Source organism: Thermobia domestica, unplaced genomic scaffold, assembly GCF_964235325.1.
Source record: "Thermobia domestica unplaced genomic scaffold, izTheDome1.hap1.1 HAP1_SCAFFOLD_352, whole genome shotgun sequence".
Lineage (NCBI taxonomy): Eukaryota > Metazoa > Arthropoda > Insecta > Zygentoma > Lepismatidae > Thermobia > Thermobia domestica.
In genome coordinates this window covers 71,161-96,031 of record NW_027656065.1, presented here as the reverse complement: position 1 = coordinate 96,031, position 24,871 = coordinate 71,161, and the positions used below count along the sequence as shown (strand labels likewise).

The window sequence follows — 24,871 nt, the reverse complement described above, 5'->3', positions numbered from 1 at the left end:
TGTCATGCAGGTCAAGGGATGTGTTGCGAAATTTTGGAATTTAAAAAATAAATTTCATCAGACTGTATGAAGTCTTTCATTTTAAGCTCAAATCAATTTTGATACAGATTGTACCAGTCAGCGTCTGCAACGGCAGCAATAATGCTTCTAACCTGCCTAAACTAACCGTGCCTTGATGTTGTGGGTGTTCAGTAACGTGTGTCGTCGGTCAAAAATAGGTTGGGAACCACTTGCTTTCTGAACATTCACATATCACAAACATAAACAGAGCAGTCTGTTTACTACTGTAGATCAGTGGTTCTCAAACTTGTTACCGCGACCCACATTACATATTAAAACTATTTTGTGGCCCACCTATTTTTATTCAAATACACATCGTGGTGAATTCCAAACCAATTAAATTTTGTAAGTCATATATCTAATTTTTGCATAGAAAGGTAACTCAGAGCTAACAATATTCCCAACGCAATGCCCTACCCCGTGACAGATTTTGACTCACCCATTCTCTTTCCATCCTAATCCAGCATCTCTACTGATTGTAAAATCTCGAAAGAAAGTATTTTTCCGTTGACAAAATTTCTTTTCCTAATAACTCAACAAAAAAAACCTATTAGAGTACCGCTTTTGATAAGTTATTAAGTTATAACTAATCTAAGGATAGCAACAAAAAGATCCAAATTAATTCCTTTGTTCCCGAGTTATTGACAAAAGAAAATTTGTCAACTGTCAAATACTTTCTTTCCCATGTGTACAACAAGGCATGGCTCTGAGCAATCACTTACTCTTCACCTCATTAACAAACGCTTCGAATTTTCATTTCCTGAATGGTACTTACTTTATAACATATGTTTCTGCATCAAAATAAAATTTTCATACTTAATTTCTCACGACCCACACTTTGAGAAACACTGCTGTAGATCATTATGTTTACTGATCTTTACTGGTTGGTACATAATTTATGCTACGTAGTTGTTATTATTTTCACGTAAATAGTACTTTCATTTATTGTATGTTCAACAAACATCATCTTTGTCTAATTACAGAATTTTTACAGTGTAGCGACATTGAAAATTATTATTAAGGAAAAATATGGAAATGCAACTTACTTAATAATAGCATCAAACAAATATGATAATATACACCTCTACAAACATTCATGTAAAATTCTTTTATTCCTACAAAAACACATCATATAAATATATAGAAACTTACACACATCCACATCCACACACAAATACACGTATATGTAATATGTATATAAAAGAGAAAGCCATCTTGTGTATGATTGAATCACGGAAAAACAACTGAACCGTTCGAAATGTTTTTTTGGAAATAGTTATTAACTACCTCGAAATGGGTTTTTATCATTTTACTTAAGTTAAAATGCATGGGAGCGGGGCTTCATAATTTAAGCGAAAAAAACTTGCATATCTTACGAGTTCGTGAAGTTGGAAAGATGAAATTTAGTATATAAACTCCCCATTAAAAAACAGACACATTTCCCATCTTCTTCTTCTTCTTTTTTTTGTAAATTTCCGTTTTAGAGGGGGAGATATTTTGTATAAATAAAAATAAAATATAAGAATGTTTAATGGACAACTTCTCGTAGATACTGCACTGACTAGTTTGATGATTTTTAGTACATGAGTGGGTTATGGCAAATTTATGTTTTTGTCACATAAACAGCATGGAGGTGAGAAGGAGTGACAGGTAAAAATGGAAAACGACCGATATTGGTGTCCAGTCCAGTCCGTAGTTTTCGGGTTCACTGAGATAAATAGTGGCACTCCAGATGCGGTTCTATGTCTAAATTCATCCCTCATGGACATTAAGGGTGAATGAGGGGAACGAGATGACATGTAAAAATAATCAGGAACGACCGATATTAGTTCTAATCCATAGTTTTCAAGGTCGCTGAAGTGAACTGCGACACTCCTGATGCTTGTATCCAAACTCATCTCCCATCGACATGGGGTTTAGGAATACGGGAAAGGGGGTGGCATATAACAGTAATCAATAACGACCAATATTAGTGTCTAATCCGTGGTTTTCGGGGTCGCTGAGATGAATTATGACTGTCCCAATGCTGTTTTAAGTACAAATTCAGCCACACAGGCATGAGGGGATGAAATGTGATGATGGAAAGAGGGTGAAAATAATCGAAAATGATAGATATTTAGTGTCCAATTTACAATTGTCGGTTGTTGAGATGAATAGGAGACTCTCGATGCCATTTAAGTCCAAGTTGAGTCCCCATCGGCATAGAAAAATTAAATGAAATCTTAGAGTTTTACGTCCCACGGTTATGCCGGTTAGGCTAAAGGAGACGGTGATTATGAGAGATGAGTGAAATGGTGGAATGAAGAAAGTGGGAGGAAACGGGAGAACCCCGAGAAAACCCACGAGCACGGTGTTTGTCCACCACAAAGTGCGGGGCTGGGATCGAACCCGGGACCCCAAGCACCAGAGGTGAACGCTCTACCACTGAGCCACCACGCCCCCTCCCATCGGCATAGAGTCAGATATACGTACTAACTGAAATGCCCGTTCTTCACATGATGAGAGTAGGTTTGTGGAAAGCTTTTCAAGCTTCCTTCTTCCTTAAGATGCGTATTTAAGTTAAAGTGTAAGACTCATACACAATATGTACGAGGTATGTTAGAAAAGTAATGATACCAATTTTCTTTTAGAGATGAATTTCATTATTCTTACAAGTTAAAATTATTCTCTTTAAAATAGCCTCCTTGGGCAGTTACACAGCAATGCAGCTGTTGCTTTCATTCTTCGTAGCAAGTTAGAAAACTTCTGCTGGAATACCTATTACCTCGTCGGTTACACTCTTCAGGATATTATCTGAAGTACCAAAAATGGCGCGCTTTTAAGTGGTTTCTGAGTAAGAAGAATGAAAAGAAGCCATATAGACTGAGATCCAGCAAATAGGAGGCTGAAGAACCATAGGAGATCTTTTGTCTGCCAAAAACTCATAGATGGAGACTGACATGTGATATTGTTCTTTGGAACTATCTTGGCGGCACACTTTTCTCATACTCATTCATAATAATATAGGCTTACCAAGAAAAATCTAGAATGGCGCTGGTTACAGTAAATCTCAAATTAGACTTAAGCTTATTATGGAGAGTTGCTAAAATAAATGTCCATTTGTATGGATTAAAAATTAAAAGGAACATGTACATTTCGAGAGTTAGAAAGAAGATGCTATATTTAGAGGCACTGGAATGGTGAAATATTATGTTGCAGGTACACAAGAAAGGAGTAAGCTGCTGAAAGAAATATTGAAGAAATGGACAAAGAATGCAAAGAACGGGATATCAGGAAAGAACAAGAACACCAGTACCATTATTGAATACTGGACATAACACAAAATAAACAAAATAAACAGAAAATTTAATGCTTTAAAGGAAGAGAAGATTAATGTTAGATATAATTAAGAGGTGAAGGGGAATGGTTACGGGATATTTGAGAAGAAATTCTGTTATGATGCACCTGCTGTAAGACATGATAAAAGGGAAAAAAAAGTTGATGCTGATAGGTGTTATTAAAAAGGATAACTCTTATGCTAAAATGAAGAAAAGTTTGAGAAGAAGGGCATGGTGAACGGAAATTTCTAAACTTGTGCGACATGTGACCTACCTACTGCAGCAAAATACTTACGGTGATAATGACGCCCACTAACCTTGGTGAGAAGAAAATAAATGTAATATCAATAAAGGAGCATATTTTTTGAAAAAAAAAAAAAACAATTAAAGGTATCCCTTTGTGTTCGTGCTAGTGCTGCTAAAATTATTCGAATATCCGAATATTCGTTTCCAACATTTTATTAATTATTCGTTATCCAAAAAACTGTTTGAGTCTTTATTTGTTATCTGAATAACTGTTCGAACAATTTTTCGTATTACGAATATTGTTTGAATAAAGTATTTCGAATCCAGTTCGAAGTTTTTCTCGTCCTGTTTCGAAAATGTTCTCTTCCTGTTTGGTAAACGTATTACGAAATATATATCCTGATATTCAATTACTTTCACCTGGATTCTTTCCGCGTCACGATAGATTCACGGGGGTGTGATACACAGTATTTAAACCATATTTATTATTAGAGTATATTGTGTAATGAATTGCATATTTTTAAATATTGATAAGTGGTAAGCATTATATTCGTATCAATTTGTATGTTTTATATTGTGAATCATGTAACGCTGAAACAGTGTTTGAGTTCTAAGACTTGGATGAACTAGTGTTACCAACGAAACTCGTGAAATTTATCGACTCATCTCGAATTTAAAATAGGTACTTATCGTCTCGTTTTCGAATTGAGATGAGACTAGAATTTTTGGTCTCGTGGACAACTCGATTAACGAGTGCCTATGTAAAATAACTAGGCCTGTTATAATCTGTAAATGTCATCAACTAGCACTGCCCTAAGGCTAGTTTTAGACGGAAGCATTTATCGTAGTATTTCTCGTAGCAGATGCGCTGCCAAAAATTTCATATAATATTCTATGGCATCAAAATTATATGGTGCTTTTAAACGGTAGCATTTTGATAAGCATCTGTCGTGACGTAGCAAACAAATCACTGGAGAAGAGCGCAATTATGGCTCCGAAATTAAGCGTGAGGTAGCTAAAGCTATAGTAATTGTAACAACAGTTCTCGACGGTCATATTACAAAACAAAAATCACAAAAAAGTATGTGGACAAAGAGCATCCTTACTCCAACTCATTTTTCTTTACTACAATTCAATTTCCCACACAAAACAAAGAGCATCGATATTTGGCACAAAACCTTTCGCTTCTTTTTAACACACCACGGCGCTGCAATCGGACCAGAAATGCTGGGGAAAATGCTACGAAATAGAGCAGGTTCTATCGACAAGAAATGCCATAGGATATGTCATGGCATGGGAAATGCTATAGTATTTGCTACTTTACACGGTAGGATATCGATGATACGATTTTTGCTATGAGAAATGCTACGATAAATGCTTCCGTCTAAATCTAGCCTAAGACACTTAGATATTTTTGTTGCTTAGATATTTTGTTGCTCTTCTTTCATCACTTCAATTGAGGTTTTATATCATTAGGTGTGGACCTAGGTCCCAGTTACCTATATCACTCAAACGTGAAGCCATTTTAACAATATGGTAATCTGAATTAGAATTTGGTCAAATGATATTTGTACTTGTGACTGCAGTTTGAAGTGAAATGAAATTAAAAAGATAATTTAACGTCCCATGATTACATCGTTTTTTTTAAAGGGACGAATGATTAATGAAAGGGAATGATTATTAAACAATTGGTCGAATGAAAAGGTAGGAGGAAAGAGATAAAACTCATGGACATGATATTGTTCACAAACTCATATTGTCAAACAATGGACCCCTCGCACGAAGATGAGGTCTCTACTACTGAGCCACCGTGCTCTTCAATACATTTTTCATTTGCAAAGTATTTGAAGCACTTAGTAATGTATACATTTACTTATTTCAGCAAATTTACTTTGATACAGCGTTTTATGTAGTGTTTAAATGTCGTTAAGGAGTCAAAACTAGACAGAATAAGTTACTGTCAGAAATGACTCAACTTACGATCTACACCTCATAGTAGTTGTACTGTGCTTATATTTCAATCTGGAATTTTTCACCAGTTTTATTCGTTTCTTTTCCCGATTGTTTCTTAAACGATTCCGCAATAGTTTAAAACTTTGTTTTATGTGTTTTGCTGCATTCGACAAGAAGTAAAGACATAAAAATGACCATCAATATATCATTTTTAAAAAATTAAAAAATATTTTTCCAGTATTAGATCCTAATTATATTTATTCATTTACCTCCACTGGCGATTCCTATCAATTTCTCTCGCGACTCCCCCTTCCCCTACGGGTCGCAACCTCCAGGTTGTGAAACCCCGTCTTAATCCAAAGTTGCTGTACCCATTCCTGTTCGTTTTGAAGTCTCAGTCAATAGAATACATGTCATTTTGGCAAGCTCCACGTTTTCTGTAGTACCATTTCGGATTGAATCAGTATTTCATTTGGTTGAAACGTAACTGAGCTTTACATTCTCATCGAAATAAAATATCCGGAATGTTTCTTTCATCGCAGACGTGTAGTTCCTTCAGGATGATTTTCTATTATCTAATCTGTGAAATTGAAGTTCTCTTTATTTGTAATAGTCATTTTAAGCACTCATACTACTTTGAAAGTAATTATTAATATTGAATTCTAAACGTTTCTCTTATTTGATTTCTTCTGATATATCCACGTAACAAAACTGATTGCTGTAATTTTAGTTTCAGAATTGTCCAGTTATTGTAAATAAAACCTTACATACGTTCCATCATTCTGTTTAGCTTATAAGGATGATTTTGTTGGCTTCTCGATCTTCCAAAATATATCGAATAACTAGTTGGTGTTTTATCTCTATATCAGGACAGGTATGTCCAAATTTTGTGGCCTTTCTGTTTATACTACTAACACTTATTGATCAAACGGCTTTCCACTTTGGATAGGATGTGTCAACAATGGCACATTGTGAAAGGAATGGAAAGAATAAAAATAAACGGTGGAAAAGCATGGGTAAGGTAATTGTATATTCGCGAAATTTTCGAGAGTGAATGAAATAAAAAAAATGAGAACTCGTGGAACCTGAAGTAGGAGAATGGCGAGTCCAGTCCTGATGCATCCATGGAAGGTCGCTATGTGTGTTCAGGAATGCAAAGCTTGGGAACCTGTCAGTTAGTTTCGGGTGGCCCTTCCAGTGAGAGGATTGTATGTCTGGAGAGATATATATAAATATATATAGATATATATGTATGTGTGTGTGTGATGATGTGAAGCAGGCAATGCAAGGCGAGAGGCAAGCTCCTGATTACGCGAGTAATGGAACGGCGAAAAGAGAATAAAGGAGAAGGGAAGAACGCTCGTTAAAACCTCCCGGACGACTTTTACGAGAGAAGCAGCGCTGGTGTGTGAGGGACATCACCATCTTCCGGCCGTGTTTGTCCCAAAAATATAGGACAGGGCGGCTAGCAGCATTGGCGCTTTGGTGGATCAATACCAACACTATCTCGGCTCAACTCGGTACAGCTCGGTTTTAGTCGGTTTTTCTAGCATCGGGCTTTGAACATTGAGGGTTTCTGTTCTGTTTTTCTCACCCCCACTGTCATTCCACCCCCTTATCTGTCACTCTTTCCACTATCATTGGAGGCGGGGGTGTGGACTTTTCAATCGTGCCCCTACCTTGACGCAACCAGCACAACACATTAAAGGTGGCTTGTTTTTCCAGTGACTGTTTTGCAAGGGGACATATCACCAGTGCATCTCTCGGCGGGCCTTCAACTTGCGGAACGATGGATCCTTGTGACTAAGATATCTTGTGCAACTTTTAGAAGACCTGTAAACAGTGGACACACCTTTCTCCTAAATAATTTGCAAAAGCACAGATACTCGTGTTTCATATTTCAGTGAATTTAAATCTCATTAATTTTTGTATCTCAATACCTGCCGACCATTTCCTCTTATATGGATCCCTGATTGAAGAGAGTAAAACCTGTCAAAATTTTCGTACTAGCATATTCCCTTTCTAGATTTTCAAAATAAAATACTTCTTTGCTGTTACATTTCCGTCGTCTTTTTGTACAAAGGTAATGTTGTGGCGGCTGTGATTCTGTTATAAATGTGACTTCAGACTATTGGCGGACTTTACGAAGAATCCAGAAGAAAAGGTAAGTTTTTTTTTTAATATTATTTCATATACATATTAGCTAGTCTAGATGTTTTCTTTTTACTAGAACTGTAGTTGCTTCATGTGGTATTCATATGTTCATGAAAGCTGTTTGAAAGTGTGTGTTAATAATGCTTATGATTAATTAATACTTTAATGTTTAATATTTATGAAAATATTTGTGCTATAGTCAATTTTATAAAGTTATATATGAAACGAGTTATGATGGTCAAAAGTTTCTGAGGATTTCATTTAGAAAAAATACTAACCTAATGTTTCGAATCATTGTGCAATCCACCGGACTATTCAAAAATGGTGCAGAAAAGTTGGCCATCCCTATAACTTGTCTATAGGCTGCTTAGCCAAGCCATACTTTTGTGGCATTTGAAAGATATCTTCAAGTTATTGTAAGTTGACTTTCTGTATTTATTTATTTATTTATTTATTTGTAAAACGAAGACTACACATACGATTTTCCATGTATCATAATTGGATTATAAAATTCCTTTACAGTATTTTTTTTCAGAAAACTAATTTCTACAATAAATAATATACTGTGAATACAACTAAGGAAGTTACTATAGAAGTAACATCTTTTTTTTTATATATGAATGGTTTGGTAAAGAATGTAAAGCATTTTAAAAGTGGAACTGATAAGTGAGAACCTGTAAGGTTCAATTATTGATTAGCAAATGTACCATTAATCATATTGTTTTCATCCTTCAAAAACACGTGTGTATCGTTTTAATATGCTAGATTGAGTATATTCATTTGCTCTGATTCGATACGAAGCAGTTAATTAGGAAAGGTAGATAGTAATGTAATAAATGAAGATGAAAGATCTATTGAACTAATATACATATATACGTACAATAAAATAAATGTAATCTTTATATATGCATACATATGCTATATTATTTATAAATATACGGTAAGGCACATGCAGAGTAATTTATTTCGGGAGGCGGGTCCAAGGCTTTTGGGTGGGGGTCCAAATTCAACATGAGGATAAATAATATTATAATTAGTAAAATCACACCTAAAATTTACAGAGAAGTCGGGATTTGGATTTGGGGTGTCTAGACCTCGAGGACTCACTCCTGCATATATATAAGATTAATCCTATCTTCTATTAAAACTTGACTGTTTAAAAAGCAGAAGTATTACTTGTACATATGTGTGGTATTGATAATACAACTATTATCAACTTGAATGACTTCGATTTTATTGATCTTAGATGTAAGAATTTAGAATTTCCCATTGCCCCTAAAAGGCAATTAGTGTATTTAAAAGGTAATTAATATTCGAACGCCTTTAAAGGAACACAGGGGCCCATTTAGATCTTATTTAATGAAAAGTATATATAATTATCACATCTATAATCATATCTACTTATTCATTAATCAAAATCTAAATGCATCCCTGTGTTTCTTTAAACAGTAATTGTGGGTAAAATATACGTAATATAAAGATTTACATATATTATGTTTTTTTTTTCAAAAAGTATCTTATTTCTTGGAACAGTTTTCATTCTTTTCATTTTCTCAGTAGATCTTACATTGCTCTCACATCCCCTAATATTCAAAAGCTACCTAAGGTATACCTCAAGTTATGAAATCACTAAATCCTAATCCAGTAATTAGTTTTAAAAACTAAAGTTTTTAATGGATGTCATAACTAACTAAAACGATACATTAAAAGTATTCTTTTGTGTTCTGTTTTGGATATTGTCTTTTGCTGTATTCGCTATTCATTAGATTTGGATTTTAGCATTTCATGCTCTATTATAATATTTAGCTGCAAAAAATGTTTTGCCAAATACTATATTTGCATAATTTATGAAAATATCATTAAGTATTTAGTTATTTTTGAAAACTTTTATATATTCAAGGATGTGTCTTTAGGCATTTTACGAAGTCAGACAGAGTTTTCTATTGGAGAAAAATGAATTCACATATGCAAGTGAATATCTGTGTAAAGGAGCCAAAATGATTTAATTCTTGTATACGTGATATTCCTAATTTTGTCCGTTAACTCCAGCACTCGAATCTCTAGTCCTCAATATATCCTTTAGAACTACATGAGAAAGAAACTGGCCACCTTAACTTTTACTTTACTGCTTAGTCTCCACCTAGCTGTGTGTCATAAATCAAATGAAACTTGGCTTTGAGGACAACATCTAATCAATACATCTAAAAACCTTAAAAGAATACTAAAACTATTCAAATAATAATACAGAAAATCTACAATGTTATTAATTATTACAGTTTAAGGAACAAAAAGTCCAAACTACACTAACGGATAGCTTCCATTGAGCTCAACAAGATGATATAGACAAGTGCAAATCATCATGCGTAGTTTTTGAAAAAAGCGCAATTTTTGTGTAAACTTAGAAATTTGTGCTATACGATAACCACGCCTCCAGTGCAGTGGTAGATCTAGAAGGTAAGAACTGGGGAGGACAACCAGAACCCAGACTGTGAAAGGTATATCATCAGTCTACTATAAACTTTTAAAAATATAGTATAAATAATGGTTTCAATTACTTTTGTTACTTAAAAAACTGGGTGGGGGCTAGACCCTCCGGCCCTTGTTAGATCCGCCACCGCACGCCTTCTATTAAGATAAAACTAATGCTGAAGTATAAACTGATCAAACTTTTAATTATGGCACTAGCAAGATGATGTATGCAATATATTTAATGAGATATAGTCCAAATTTATTATTAACATTTAAACTTTATGTAATTATAATATTGTCAAAAGATAAGACATATCAGTTGATAGATCACACCCAGCTGAATAAAATGCATAGGCCTACTTGAGGGTAAATATTCATCCATAGTGTTCAAGAAAAACGAATTTTTATTACGTTGAAAAACAAGTCATTCAGTCCAATCTTATGCAATTGATAGTGTATTTATTTATTTATGTAGCGTAACCAATACTAACTTTTTGTAGTAGATTATATCTGTTGTCATTTGATTTCTCCTAACAGCAACAAACATTCTTTTAACAGTAACAAACATACTCATAATAATAACATACTTACTCATAACAGTGACAGACCATTCCTAATAGTGATAGACACACTCCTAACAGTGACGCACATACTCGTAACAGTGACGCATATCTTGTTGGAATATGAAAACGGTACAAAGTGCTTACGAATGTGACTCTTACTGCTGCTAAAGAAAATGGTGTTAGTATGTGTAAATACAATGCACATAAGATATAGTTTGAAGATTCATTGATTTGTGATTCAAGATTACATAGAAGATTATAGATGGTAAGAAATACGGTCACAATTGGAAGATACGTTAAGAGGAGGAGTTTATGAATAATATAGATTTAAGATATTCAGAAAATAGTCACGGCACAGATTAAGAATACAGCATAATAGAAGATTTCAGTTTTGTGTATTTCAATTAGATTGTAACAATGGCACAGTCGGTAGGATAAACGAAGCTACGTTTTCAGCATCATGTGGAGAAGAATATAAATTCTTAGATTGTGGTACAAAGAGAAAGATGGCTGCGGAACTGGAGCAACGGGATTTGCAGATAGCATTATTAAAAGAAGAAGTTGGGATCTTAAAACAGATAATTATGTCCAAGCGTTTTCTCTCAAACGAGAATCAAGATTGCAGCTACACGGAGCATATGATATCGAGTATTGCAACAGTCCATGTATACAAAAGGTGTTGTAGCGTACATGGAAGCAAAGTTTGCCCTGCCAAAAATAAAAGATGTCATCGTTGCTTATATTTTGTCCATCTGGCTCGAGCGTGTCTAGCCAAAAAGCTTAATCCAACTTTTAAATACCAAAACTATATCTTATCTGCATTCTATTTGCACATACTAACACCCATTTTCCTTAGCAGCAATCAGTGTCACATTCGTAAACTCTTTGTACCATTTTCATATTCCAACAATACTCTTAACAGTAACATACGTACTCCTAATAATGACACAATACTCTTAATAGTGACACACTTCTAGAAGTAACACATGTACTCTTAACAGAGACACACATACTTCTAACAGTGACACATATACTCTTAATAGTAACACAAATACTCCCAACAGTGACACATATACTCTTAACAGTGACACACATACTTCTAACAGTGACACATATACTCTTAACAGTGACACACATACTTCTAACAGTGACGCATATATTCTTAACAATAACATATATGCTTCTAACAGTGACGCATATACTATTAACACTGACACACATACTTCTAACAGTGACGCATGTACTCTTAACAATGATACATACTTCTAACAGTGACGCACATACTCTTAACAGCGACACATATACTTCTAACCGTGACGCATATTTTCTTAACAGTGACACACATACTTCTAACAGTGACGCATGCACTTTTAACAGTGATACAATGCTCCTAACAGTGACGCATATACTCTTAACAATGATACACATAATCGTAACAGTGACCCATAAAATATTTCTAAAGATTATAATTATCATGAAACAAGATCTCTTTTATTATTATTTGTGAGAGTAATCAAATATTAAAAATAAATGTTTGGAAAAATGAATACTAATTTTTGTTCTAAATATTTTTTCCATTATTTTCAAAATTTATAAAAACATTGCGTAGTATTTATTTTGAAAACATTGTCAGCTGGATGTCTTATTTTGCGACTCCTTTCATGACAATAATTCGTGGAACATGAATTAAAATCTAATACAGGCAACCAAGCTCAGTGTAACTTACCTAATAGAATATCTAAAATGGAAGATTACTATAATTTGTATTCTATTGGTACACCGAAAGTTAATAAAATTCTTAAGATACTAAATCCATTTAACATGATTTGGAAAAGTCCTAGTAACTGGAACCAAATTAGACTATTTAATGAATGTTCGTAATAGCATAAAAGGGTGATTTCATTATCACTTTACCAAGAAACTAAAGGTATTATAATTACTCAATAGATGAATGATTTAATAGTAATATATAGAGCCTATAATTAAAGAATTTTGTACATATGTAAATATTACACGTAGTAAAGGAAATTTTCAAGAATCTATCTAGATCTAGAGTAGTATTGTCCACGAAACAAGAAGAATATTTTTAAATTTGAGACGATACAAGAAATTTCACGAATGTCTTGGGCAATACTTGTTCACTCAGATCTTGATCTCAAACACTGTTTTACTGTTACATGATTTATGGTATAACAGTTAATGGATAAAGTACTTGTGCTAACTCTACTGTTGCCCACAAAACAAGATTTGGATCTGTCCCGTAAAGGTGTCCTTAAAGTGCAGTATCGTTTCAAATTTTATATAGATTTCTATTGGAAGAGTTCTGTCGTCTCATATCGTGACACGAAAATCCAGGCTTGTCTCATCTCGTGGGAAACACTAACGCATATATTGAAGACCATTTAATGACTCTTGAAAGATTATAAGTCAATACACAATATAATACAATAATAAATTTGGTTTAAGTTTTGTTATATCATACACTTTGCAATCGTCACGTGACGCGGAAGTATTCTGACAACTTTCGAGATAAAATTAAGACAAGTCAGGGCATAAATTTTGTACAAAATTTACTAAACGAGACGTGAACATTTTCGAGATACGGCGTGAATTTTGCAAAATTTAAGAGATAAGACGAGAAAACTTTATTTCTCGTCTCGTGGGCAGCACTAAATTAGGATTGCTCAAGAGTTGAGAGAACTTTCCGAGACGAGACACCCTCAACTACAATCTCGTGATCAATTCTACGAGTCTCCTAAGTGTAATAGTATTTAATCAATAGTCTTTGATTTGTATATTATTTCTTTCCTTTTTTCTTTTTTTTGATCAAAAGATCCAATATATTTCAACAAAAAAATTCTTGAAGGCTTTATATCTAGAGAACTACATAGAGTGTAACCAAACCCAAACTATCAGTTAACTACCCAGTTAACTCAGTATGATGTGCTTATTCCGTAGAAAGTACGTAAACTTGATTTAGGGGACATTAAAAAATTTTGTGGCCCAAACCATCCAATATGTTTCAACGACAACAACAAAAAATTTTGTAGGCCTTATGTCTGGAGAACTACATATAGTGTAACCAAATCCAAACTATTAGTTAACTCAGTATGATGTTTTTATTCGTAGAAAATACGAAAACTTGATTTAAGGACCGTTCAAAATCGTTGTGGCTTCAGATCCAATTTGCCTAAAATATTCAAGGTATTTCAACAAGAAAATTTTCTTGTAGGCCTTATACCTGGAAAACTACATATAGTGTAGCCAACCCCAACTATCACTTAACTCAGTATGGTGTGCTTATTCTGTAGAAAATACGAAAACTCGATTTAGGGGCCGTTCAAAAATTTGTGGTCCCTGATCCAAATTTCCTAAACGACTCAATAAATTGCAACAAGAAAATTTTCTTGTAGGTCTTATATCTGGAGAACTACATATAGTGCAGCCAAACCCAAACCACCAGTTAACTCAGTATGATGTGCTTATTTAGCAAAAAGTACGAAAACTCGATGTAGGGGGCGTTCAAAAATTTTGTTGTCTCTGACCCAAAAACTAATTATTGGCCAAGATCGCAATCTTTTGATCCATTTTTCGTTTTTCTGAAATTCTTGTTACATGATTTTAATTTGAAAGATAGGTGTTGAGCCCCAAATACGGCCACTGTGCATACAACTTTGTTTATATCATGCTAATCTTCACGAAAACTAATTTTAGAAAATGATAGAAAAATTATCATACTATTCACCTGTAACGAAAAAAAATAGTTTATATGATTATTAATTCTGATTCTTGCGGCGGGTTAAGTCAGAAATAAATACATAAATTACGCTTCACATTGTTAATTCTGGTGCTTTGTGGCAGATCAAGTCAGAAATTAATTTATGAATCATATTTCACATGTTTAGTCAACTGCTTTGTAGGTTTATGGCAGATCAGGTGTCAAATAAATATATGAATCAGATTTCAAATGTTGATTATTGATTGTACTACTTTGTGACAGTTTGAATCAGCAATAAATGTACACTGTAAAAAAAGCACCATTTATACACTTTTAGTACATATGTTAAAGGGGAAATTGGTGAAATAGTGTTTCTAAAGTGTACTTCGTGTGTCCAAACACGTTAATTCTCTAAAAACAGTATCTGGTATGACATATTTAAAACACTTATTCTCGGCAGATAGTTCGAAAACAGTGATGATATACATTTTTTACATTTTGTATACACATCTGGAACATACTTGGACAACTCAGTATCTGCAAAGGGTGAATATGTGTAATGTGGAAGTGTTCAAAGAGTGTCGGTAATGTGTAAAGTGTCCTACTGTTTCTAAAAGTAGTTTGTTTATTTTTATTTTTTTAAAATTTTATTTTATTTTATTTATTTATTTATTTATTTATTTATTTATTAGCAGTGTATGAATCAAACTTCATATGTTGATTCTAGTGTTTTCTGAGAGATAAACTCAGAAATAAATGCATTTATTAGATTTCAGATAGATGAATTACCTTGTGATCTATTGATGGACAATTGAAAGAGTGTAACATACATAACTAATACATATTAATATTCAAATCAGATGATTCAAGTAATGGCAAAGCTCTGCATACACCTAATGCTTTTATTTACTTAAACTAAGTATATTCTGTTCTTTTTTCAGAGAATGAAATCTTGCTGATAATATAGAAAAACCATGGTCGAAATAAATTTAATGTAGATATAAACTGAACATTCTTACTCACCTAATAATCGTATTAAATCGCGCTGACGGTAGTGTCATCATAAAATTCTAGGGCTTGCTCATTTCTGATAGGGATAAAATTCAAATAAATAAATAAATATATAAATAAATAAAACTACTTTGTATAAGGCTAGTTTCACACTTGATCATTAAAATTATCAGTGAGTAATATATCTCAGATTATTAATCAATAATATAACAAGGACTCAAAATTCTATTAATACGAGATAATTGAATGCGGCAGGGACCACTACGATATCATAACTAACAAGTTAGTCATGAGTTCAAACAGATTTAAAGAATTAAATCTTTCAGTTTTTACGTCCCATTCGTATCTTCTGTAGGCTAAAGGAGAAGATCATTAAGAATTACGAAAGGAACTGGTGGAATGCGAATGTGGATGGAAAGAGGAAAACTCCGAGAAAACCCACTCACAGGATGTCCGTCACAAACTCACATGACTTGAAATCAAACCAGATATTCCTCGACAATCATAATGCGTTTACAGTAATATATTATCTTAAAACGTTTCGAAGACATTGTTATATCTTAAGTAATGTAATAAGTAATGTAATGTACATTACTTAAATATAAGTAATGTAATATCTTAAAACGAAAAACATTGATAAAGCTTGCTATACTGCTTAAAATGGAGTATTTGTTGGAATTATTTAAAACAACATATATATATATATATGTATATAATATTACCATAATAGTTTCCTTGGCAGTTGTAATTCAACAAGTTTTCAGAATTACATCATTTTAAGCAGTGTTGCAAACTTTAAAAGTATCTACAATATTTCAGAATGGTTTGAGATATCGAATTACTGTAAACAATATTTTAATCTTTACATCCATTGGAAACTAACTATGTACTTGGATGTGGTACTTAAGTAAGCAGATTTTTGAAATAAAGCCTTTTAAGAAGTTTTAGTCTGTTGTAGCTATGTTCCTATTATTCGGAATACACCATATTATGATCATAGTATCGACACTAAGGTACATTGGATTGCATTGCCTCTTCTTATTCTTGTTATCAATATTGTAGAAGCCTGCAAAGTATGGTTTCGATGTTTGTAATATTGTAACGTCTTAAAGTTGTTACACTGAGTAATAAATAGTATTTTGAGTTTACGTTTAATATGTAGATTTACAGTATGTAATAACTTGACGTAATGCCATTTAAATATATATAAATTTGTGTTGTCAACATTGGTAATCTAATGGTACTGTAAAATATATCAGTGTCTCTCTGTCGATCTTTGCATGGATGAAATTTCTGCGTTTTTGTCTATTAGTTTAAAACCTACAAGATCGTTTCAAAGTAAATGGTCCACCCTGTATATCCTACGCGATCTACAAAATCAATGAAAAACGATTTTTTTCTTAAATCTAGAAATTCTCTATTAGTTACCTCGTCCAAATTGAGTTACAGTTTTGCTTTAAACTTCTGTTATTATTCTAGTTTTATTTGCATAGCAGCTTTTAAAAATATATTTTGTTTAACTGTATTATTCTTGTCACATTTTAGATTGAGCAGAACTATGTCTGTGAATGATGTGGCAGCTGATCTCGTCGTGATGGAAATATTATAGCCTCATCGCTGACACACCCCGTTAAACCCAAACTCAATCATTTTTTTTTCAATCTTGTATTAATCAGTGAGGATATATCTTCTTTCTATTAATTCCACTAAAATTCTTTTTATTTCATGTTTATTACTGCCACCTTACCTATACTGTTTTGGAAAATTTTTCGACTAACACTTAACATATTTCATGTTGAATATCTCATGAGATCGATGTGACGTCCTTCTTAAACGTCTGGATCCACTTACCTTTATTTATATTTAACGACAGTTACTTATTGTGATGAATTAATTTCGCATTCTTCCGTTAGAATTACATGTTAGATACAATTTACAATGATATTTTCTTATATATGTACGAGGGTTGCTCGAAAAGTTTCTGCAGACTGCTACTTCAGTGGTGTTAGTGTTTCAATGTTATAAAATTCAGAAGAAATATACTTCTCAATTTGTTTAAGTCTGTATCTTTTATTTTTCATGGCAGTTTGAAGAAATGTCTCAGAAATCACTGTTCAGAATGCGTCAACAGCTGCATCAAACGAGACAAATCGCTCACCATGAATCTTGCTTTTCATGTGCGGTAACAAAAATAAGTCATGAGAAGGAATTAGGTGAGTACGGACAATGAGTTACTAATTGGAGGAGTTTTCTGGGGAAAAAATCAACGGTTTGATATGCTAAGTGTAAACTGGCATTGTGGTGGTGAAGAATGATGGAACAATTTGGGTTTATTTTCCTCAAATTCATTGATAACATTTGATAAATTTCCGTCTCCTTTAGCCTAACCGGCATAACCGTGGGACGTAAAACTGAAAGATTTCATTTCATTTTCAACATCTGATAAACAAATTGTTGTCAATCACTCAGCTTTTACAGTCCTTCCAACTTCTAAAGTTATGATTGCCACATGCGTGGTGTACCGAATAAACAAGGAATCAGCACTAGTCAACACTCCTGGAAACAACAGCTGCTATTGGTTTCGGCTCAATTTGAAATACCAAAACAGTGGGTTGCTGTATAAATAGATCCAAGTTTCGTTCGTTGTAATAATGTAGTACAACAAATGTGATATACTTCGGTTGAATTTTTTGAGCATTTCTTTACATCAATTGACACGAGTTTGTTTCTGATCTTTGGTCAAGGTGTGCAGGATTCAACGGCTTGAAAGTTTCCGTATGTGAAAAATCGTAATTATTGATTTCATGTCAATATGTAAGGATGTCTGGAACTCTCGGTATGTCACATGCCGATCTCTCTTAATCATTTCACACACAGCATCAACATTATAGACAACAACAGACATGGACTGACCACCTTCACGAAATTCGTCACTGGGAGAATGTGCAACCACGCTGGAATTCAGAAAACTAATTGCTCACAATCCTATTGTATGGTACTTTGGCCCTAAAACAAAGTGAAGTCGCTTGATGCATTGTTTCAGTGTTAAACCACATCTGAAATTGTTAAAAACATCATTGCCCGAAAGTATTCGCGAGATTTTTTTTTCGTACAAAACTACTTCTTCGAACTGCTGTATGAAAGAAGGAAAATACTTAAACAATCAAAGATAATTTAAACGGAAAAGGCTTAAACAAGCAATCAAAGATAATTTAAGCATATCTATTATTCCTAATTTATAATAGCGGTATTAGCGCCACTATAAGTAATTAGTGTAGAAGTAGTGTAAATTTGACTTGACTATTTGTTTGTAACTTACTTGGTTAAGTTTCCAATAATGCTGTTTAAAGTGAATGACACTCTATCACGTTGGTACCTTGTGTTGATATAGAGATGTCCAATATATACACATATTTCAGTGTATTACAGTAAGCTGGTTTCTGTGGAATAGATTTGATTATTAATTTTACTTCTCTTTCTATACTTCAGTTTCTCTAACCGTAAATGCAATGTAGGGTTTTATGTGCATTGTATGTATTTTCATCTAACGCTCAATAACTTTCGACCCAAGATCATATTTGTTCATGAAATTAGTCTAGTTGATTTACGCCGTATGTGTCAACTAACAATACAGTATTTATTTACGTATTAAATATACATTATCTTCGCTAAAATTTAACACAATAATGTATCCATATCATTGAATGTGAATTTGTGTGAACAAGATCAAAGTCCACACCTATATACAAACAAAGGAATGTATAGAACAAGTTTCTTTTTCTAAAGGTATTTTTCTTTCGAAAAAATGAATTTGTGTTTGATTGAAGTTATCAAGAATCTGGAAAGCATACAATAGTTTTTTATGAAGATATATAAAAAAAAGTAAGTCTTATACAATTTGATGTATTTGTTTAGACACTGTAGTCTTTTAAAATAAAATGAAAGGTTTCTGTCACACATAAAAATAACTTAATATGCATTTATAGAACTTATTTCTGATTCAAGTGACATGTTAGTGTATACCTAGGTAAAATCAATACACACTCAGTGTCAACATTAGAAGAAATTAAAAGATGAAATTGCCGGGATGAGTTTGAATCGTTACTTCGTTTGAATTTCTGTTATAAGCAATCAAAGTATTTTATCTTATTATTTAATGCATTTCCATATTATTTAAGACACTTTACATTTTTTTAAAAAATATAAACTGTCACCAAAGTTTACAAAAAAAAAGTATTAAAAGCAGAGACAATTTATCTCTTTGTATCCAGCAGTGTATATAATACCACTCTTATAAATTTTTCTTCTAATTTTCATTCGATGCACTTATATTATGCATGTGTACAGGCAGGATTTGTTTTTTATATCTTATTTAATTATATTTTATATATATTAAATATTTACAGTACACACATTCTTTTGTATATTTAAGACAAAACTCATAGATAACAATTGAGAAATACGTTAATTTTATTTGTCTGTTGAAGTTTGTGTTATTTCAATTCATTTTTGTTGTATATCAGTTAATATACATATTTTCTACTCTTATATTTATGTGTTCGTGTGCATATATACAGTGCAATAGTGTTTATTCCAAAGGACTTAAGAACTTTATGCTCCTTATTTTATAAAAGAAAAAGTGTGTGGATTTTGAAAACAACTTTTATACACTACATTAAATGTAGAATAAATATAAATGTTTACAAGCCTTATATTAATTAAATTGAAGCTAGTCTTCCTGAACCATTTTTCATGCCTGCAAGGCCTGTTTTTACGTATCATATGTAAACAGAGCAAATTAAAACAAACATTTTTATTGAAAACTCCTCTGAATCAAATAACATTTAAAACACTAAGCAAGATTAATATTTTTAATAGTAATACTGTATTATTTTGTATACTACAGTTGTATAAATAAAATACGAATATGTGCCAACGAACCAAGTTTAACCAAGTAATTCATATGATAGTAAATGTTTGTAAATTAGTATTTAGTAACATTGACCTCAATACTAATTTGTTGATGTAATTCGATATGTAGGTGAGTAGGAAAACATTTTTATTAATTTTCTATATTAACATTTTTAAATGTGATTGAAAATACATTTTTGTTACAAGTTTTAATAAATGTATTATTTTAAGTTATTTTGCTGTTGATTTAAGTATATGTCATTGGGAGTAATGTTTTTCATAGAACATTAAATAGTAGTGTTTCTCTTTAACTACATTTCATTTCATAAATATCCTCATTACTCATTGAACTACTATTAATGTATAGTACTATATTATTTTCAATGATATATAAAATGTTTCATTGACGAGAGCATTATCAGTCGATTGTTGAACTACTTCCAGTCAGTAGCGTATTTTCTTGATAGTTGAACTGATTTTCTATTGTTCGTCGTATCACTAATTGACTTTTTAACTGTATTTTCATTGATAATTAAGTTATTTGTGATTATCGATGTCAGGAACATGTTTCATTGGTAAATAAATATTTTTAACTGAGAACTGAGAGTTTATTACAATAGCATGTAGAATATTACACATAAAATTTGATGTATACACTACATATTGTGATACCAATGACTTGCTTATCTTCACATGTTAAAAAATATGCATTTTAATACGTCAAATAATATAATGGAAGCCTTTGTCTTTCTAATTTCTGTAAATATTAGTAAATTAGTGTCGATTTAGATTTTTCGCTAAGAGTAATATTTTAATGTAATTGAATATTTGGACTGAAGGACAGAATTTACGTATAATAACCTTTCATTTCATTTGCGTTTATTTGCTAATTTTACGATTTTTTAAAATTTTATGGTGGAGATAATTTTGAGGTTATTAACTGTTTGCTAAAAATATGTATGTCTATATGCTGTTGAAGGCAAAAGGTACTTGTGATACGTACATATCATATTGCTTACGACAGAAGGTGATATAAAATATGAACATCAACTGTTTTTGTTAAAAATTAACAATACTTTTTGAATGAAGTAAGATTTAAATAAATATTATAATTGACTAAAATTTAATAAAATATTGCTTAAGGTGTTTAACAGCATATTACAAGTTATGTCCAATTAATATGTTTACACCGTAATTTATTTAATATTTTAACTATTTTCATTTGATAATTGAAATATTTTTGATTCATTGAAGGATGTTTCATAGATACTTGATCTATTTTCATTGTCAATATCAATTACCTTTATATTTGAATTACCTTTCTTGAAGTACTATATTTTATTAACGTTTTTAAAAGAATTACGTTACACTTCTTTAAATCCTACGTTTTTCCTCAATTTTTCTGAGTTGTACAAAGATTTTATAAAGTTCACTCAAATTTCTGTACGAAATCATATTAAAGTTTTATTAATTTTTCTTTATTCGTGCGTAAGAAGCTTGACAAACCAGACGAAATATCATGCAAGAAAGAAATGTAGCAAACTAAGGAAATATTAAAATATTAACTGAGTTTATGTTTTCAAAAATATGATAGTGGTATGTTATAATACTAATAATATTTACTATGCTCAATTGCACTTTAAGATTTACTTTAGAACATTTACTATTATACATCCCTTAAATTCAAATAATGTACTGAAAATTGTAAATAAAATCAATGTTATTCCTTATTTGTCTCTGCAAACACTTACTTCATGCATTGAGAACTACTTTCATGTATAATCATTTTAGGCATACCATGTGTATCAATAGATCGTTTGCATAATGTAGTAAAAGAAGGCAGTTCAAAGCCCTGATATCCATGCGTTTGATCATATTTTCTCGAATTTCTTCTTTCACAATAATAATTATACAAATATTATTAACAAATCCATTTCCTCTTTATATATTGAGCATTTAATCAGAACTAGATGTTGACTACAAAATTAGACTTATCTTGACAGTTATGTAATTTTTTACATCACTCCGAATATTTATAAATATTTTATATTTGAAGTTATTAATTTAGTATACCAAATAGTTATGATACATTTAGACAAGTGAAAATGTTATTAATTTTTTTTTATTAGACTTTCATTCAGAAACAATCGTTTAACGATGGAAATATTAATGTATGTCAATAAAAATACTACTGATGACCAAAAAATATTTCAATTATCTGTAAATACAATATACCTTACCTTACCAACTGGCATACAGTACAGGGTGAGCTCTGGCCTCCTACATCACATATTTCCAAGCTTCTCGGTCTTTAACCATTTATCTTGCTCTACATTTTCTTTCCATCTTATTTTGGGACGTCCTCTTTTCCTGTTAGAATATATCTTTTCATTAAACATCTTTTTCGGCATTCTATTACCTTCCATTCTTTCTAAGTATCCGAATCATTTCAGCCTCTGTGATGTAATAAATCTTACAATAATTTGTTTTTCTAGTATACTGTCTATTTCCTCATTATTTCTTATCATCCATTGATTTCCTCTTCTTACTGAGCCATATATTTTTCGACGATTTTCCTTTCAAATTTCCTTAGTGTGTAAATGTATTATAGCTGTCCATATAAATAAGAAATATTGGTGTTAATGACAAGAAGTTTAACTATCAGTGAAATATTTTCTGTAAAATATTATACATTACAATGAAAAATACTATTACGAGTCAAAAAATTATCACTGAAAACCAGCATTTATAATAAATGATAGTTAAACTATCAACGAGAAAGATTATTTTTTAAAAAAGCTATTAAACTATCAATAAAACATACAGCTACAATTATTAATCGATAATAGTTCAAGTATCAATGGAAAACAGTATAATTTTCAAAGCAATAGCAAATAGATGGATAGAGACGTAATTGTGAGATGTTTATATCGTTTTGAAACCTTTGCTATCTATATATATTGGTAGATATTTATGCTTCGAAACATTTTTGATTTGTTCATAGAGTTCAGGATGAGGATCTTTGGAAGTAAAGTATGAACGAAGCTAGGGCATAAATAATCGGAAATCAATTTTTGAACATATCACTACTTTTAACAAATTTTAATTACTTTTTTCAACTAGAGTACGCGAAAAGGATAGTGATTAGTAATAGAATATTTCACAACATTGTTCAATGAAAACAGTAAGCCCAAAATCCTACTTGTTCTGGCTATTTCGATTTTCTTGACAACACCAGTTTCATCATTGCAATTAATTCATTAGAGAATCACTTCACTCTTATATGTAACTAAAATTCTCTCTTAAAAAGGAAAAAGCTTATATGTGTTCAGTTAACGTGATATCTAATATTCTTGATAACTATCGGGATTATTTCGCAGCCTTTTTCCGAGTATTATGCACTAATCTTTTTGCTGAATTAGAATAGGTTCCTTATACATTTTTTAAAAAACTTTTTAGGGTATAAATAAAATTACTTCTTAGTTTATATCTTCTTTGAGATTTTGTAAAGAAAAGTGGTAAAATATTCAACAAATTTTCATGGACAAAGCAAACTTTCTTCTAAATAGTTAGCAACATTCTATTTACGTCCTAGATGTAAATATTTAGATGGATCTAAGTATTGTTTCTTTCTAAGTATGTATTTTTAAAAATGTATTATATTACTGTTTAAAACACTTATTAAAAGGGAGAGAAGGTTTATATGTCATCAATTACTTTATCCTATACTTGTGTAAGTGTTGCTATCGAACTTTGATTTAAAAAAATAATAAACATGAATCAAACTTGTTCCTTTTGGGGACAGCAGTATTTACCGAAATTTGAGCCAAATTTAATCCAGAAGAAAGATGCAAAAAATAGCTGCTTTTTGGGATCGATTTTTTTCATTAAAAGATACCTTTTTGAGAAAAAACGAAAATGTTCTCCGTTTTGGCTTTCCGTGACTTTCTTATTTAAATATCACCTTTGCTTTCCTGTATAAATCGACAATTAGTAAAGTCCCTTTGCAACGTTCGCTACTCATGAGTCTGGACTGGCTCCTTCGATTGGTTTGACTGGTATTTCTTCCAGTTACCTGCAAATGTAGTCATGCAACTCAGTATCTCAGCAGTATCAATTCGATTGCCTAACCACCGTATTAGGTGCCTAATTTTTCGCGTTGCTAAATTCAAACTAGCAGTCAAGTAGAGAAGTAGCATAAACTAAGAAAAAATATGAATCCGATTTAGTTTCGGTATAAAATTTCGCGCACATTTCCTTTTCCGTTGGGAAACCCTATTATGACCCTAGATATTCTATTCGAACTTATTGTAAGTTAATTTTACAAAATTAAAGTCATTAACTTCAGTTTTTGTTATGATGTTAGCTTAACTGTAGCATTATTCACAGAATTACTTATTTATGGTTATGCCGTATCAACATGTAAGAAATAGAAAATATGGTTATTGAGTTTGTAACCATCTCTCCCT

General features: G+C 31.9%; 1 long non-coding RNA gene across 2 annotated transcripts in view; it reads right to left on the bottom strand.

The window, feature by feature from the left end:
* LOC145676762 (uncharacterized) overlaps positions 1-24,871 on the bottom strand; it is a 138,569-nt gene that overhangs the window by 74,377 nt on the left and 39,321 nt on the right. The window contains exons 2-4 of one of the 2 annotated variants that reach the window (XR_014129457.1): positions 22,643-23,013; positions 18,811-18,931; positions 15,522-15,567 (exon numbers count right to left, since the gene is read on the bottom strand). This is a non-coding gene — a long non-coding RNA (uncharacterized LOC145676762). Of the gene's footprint in view, positions 1-15,521; positions 15,568-18,810; positions 18,932-22,642; positions 23,014-24,871 lie in introns of those variants that run through there. The other variant, XR_014129458.1, reaches the window with a different exon arrangement.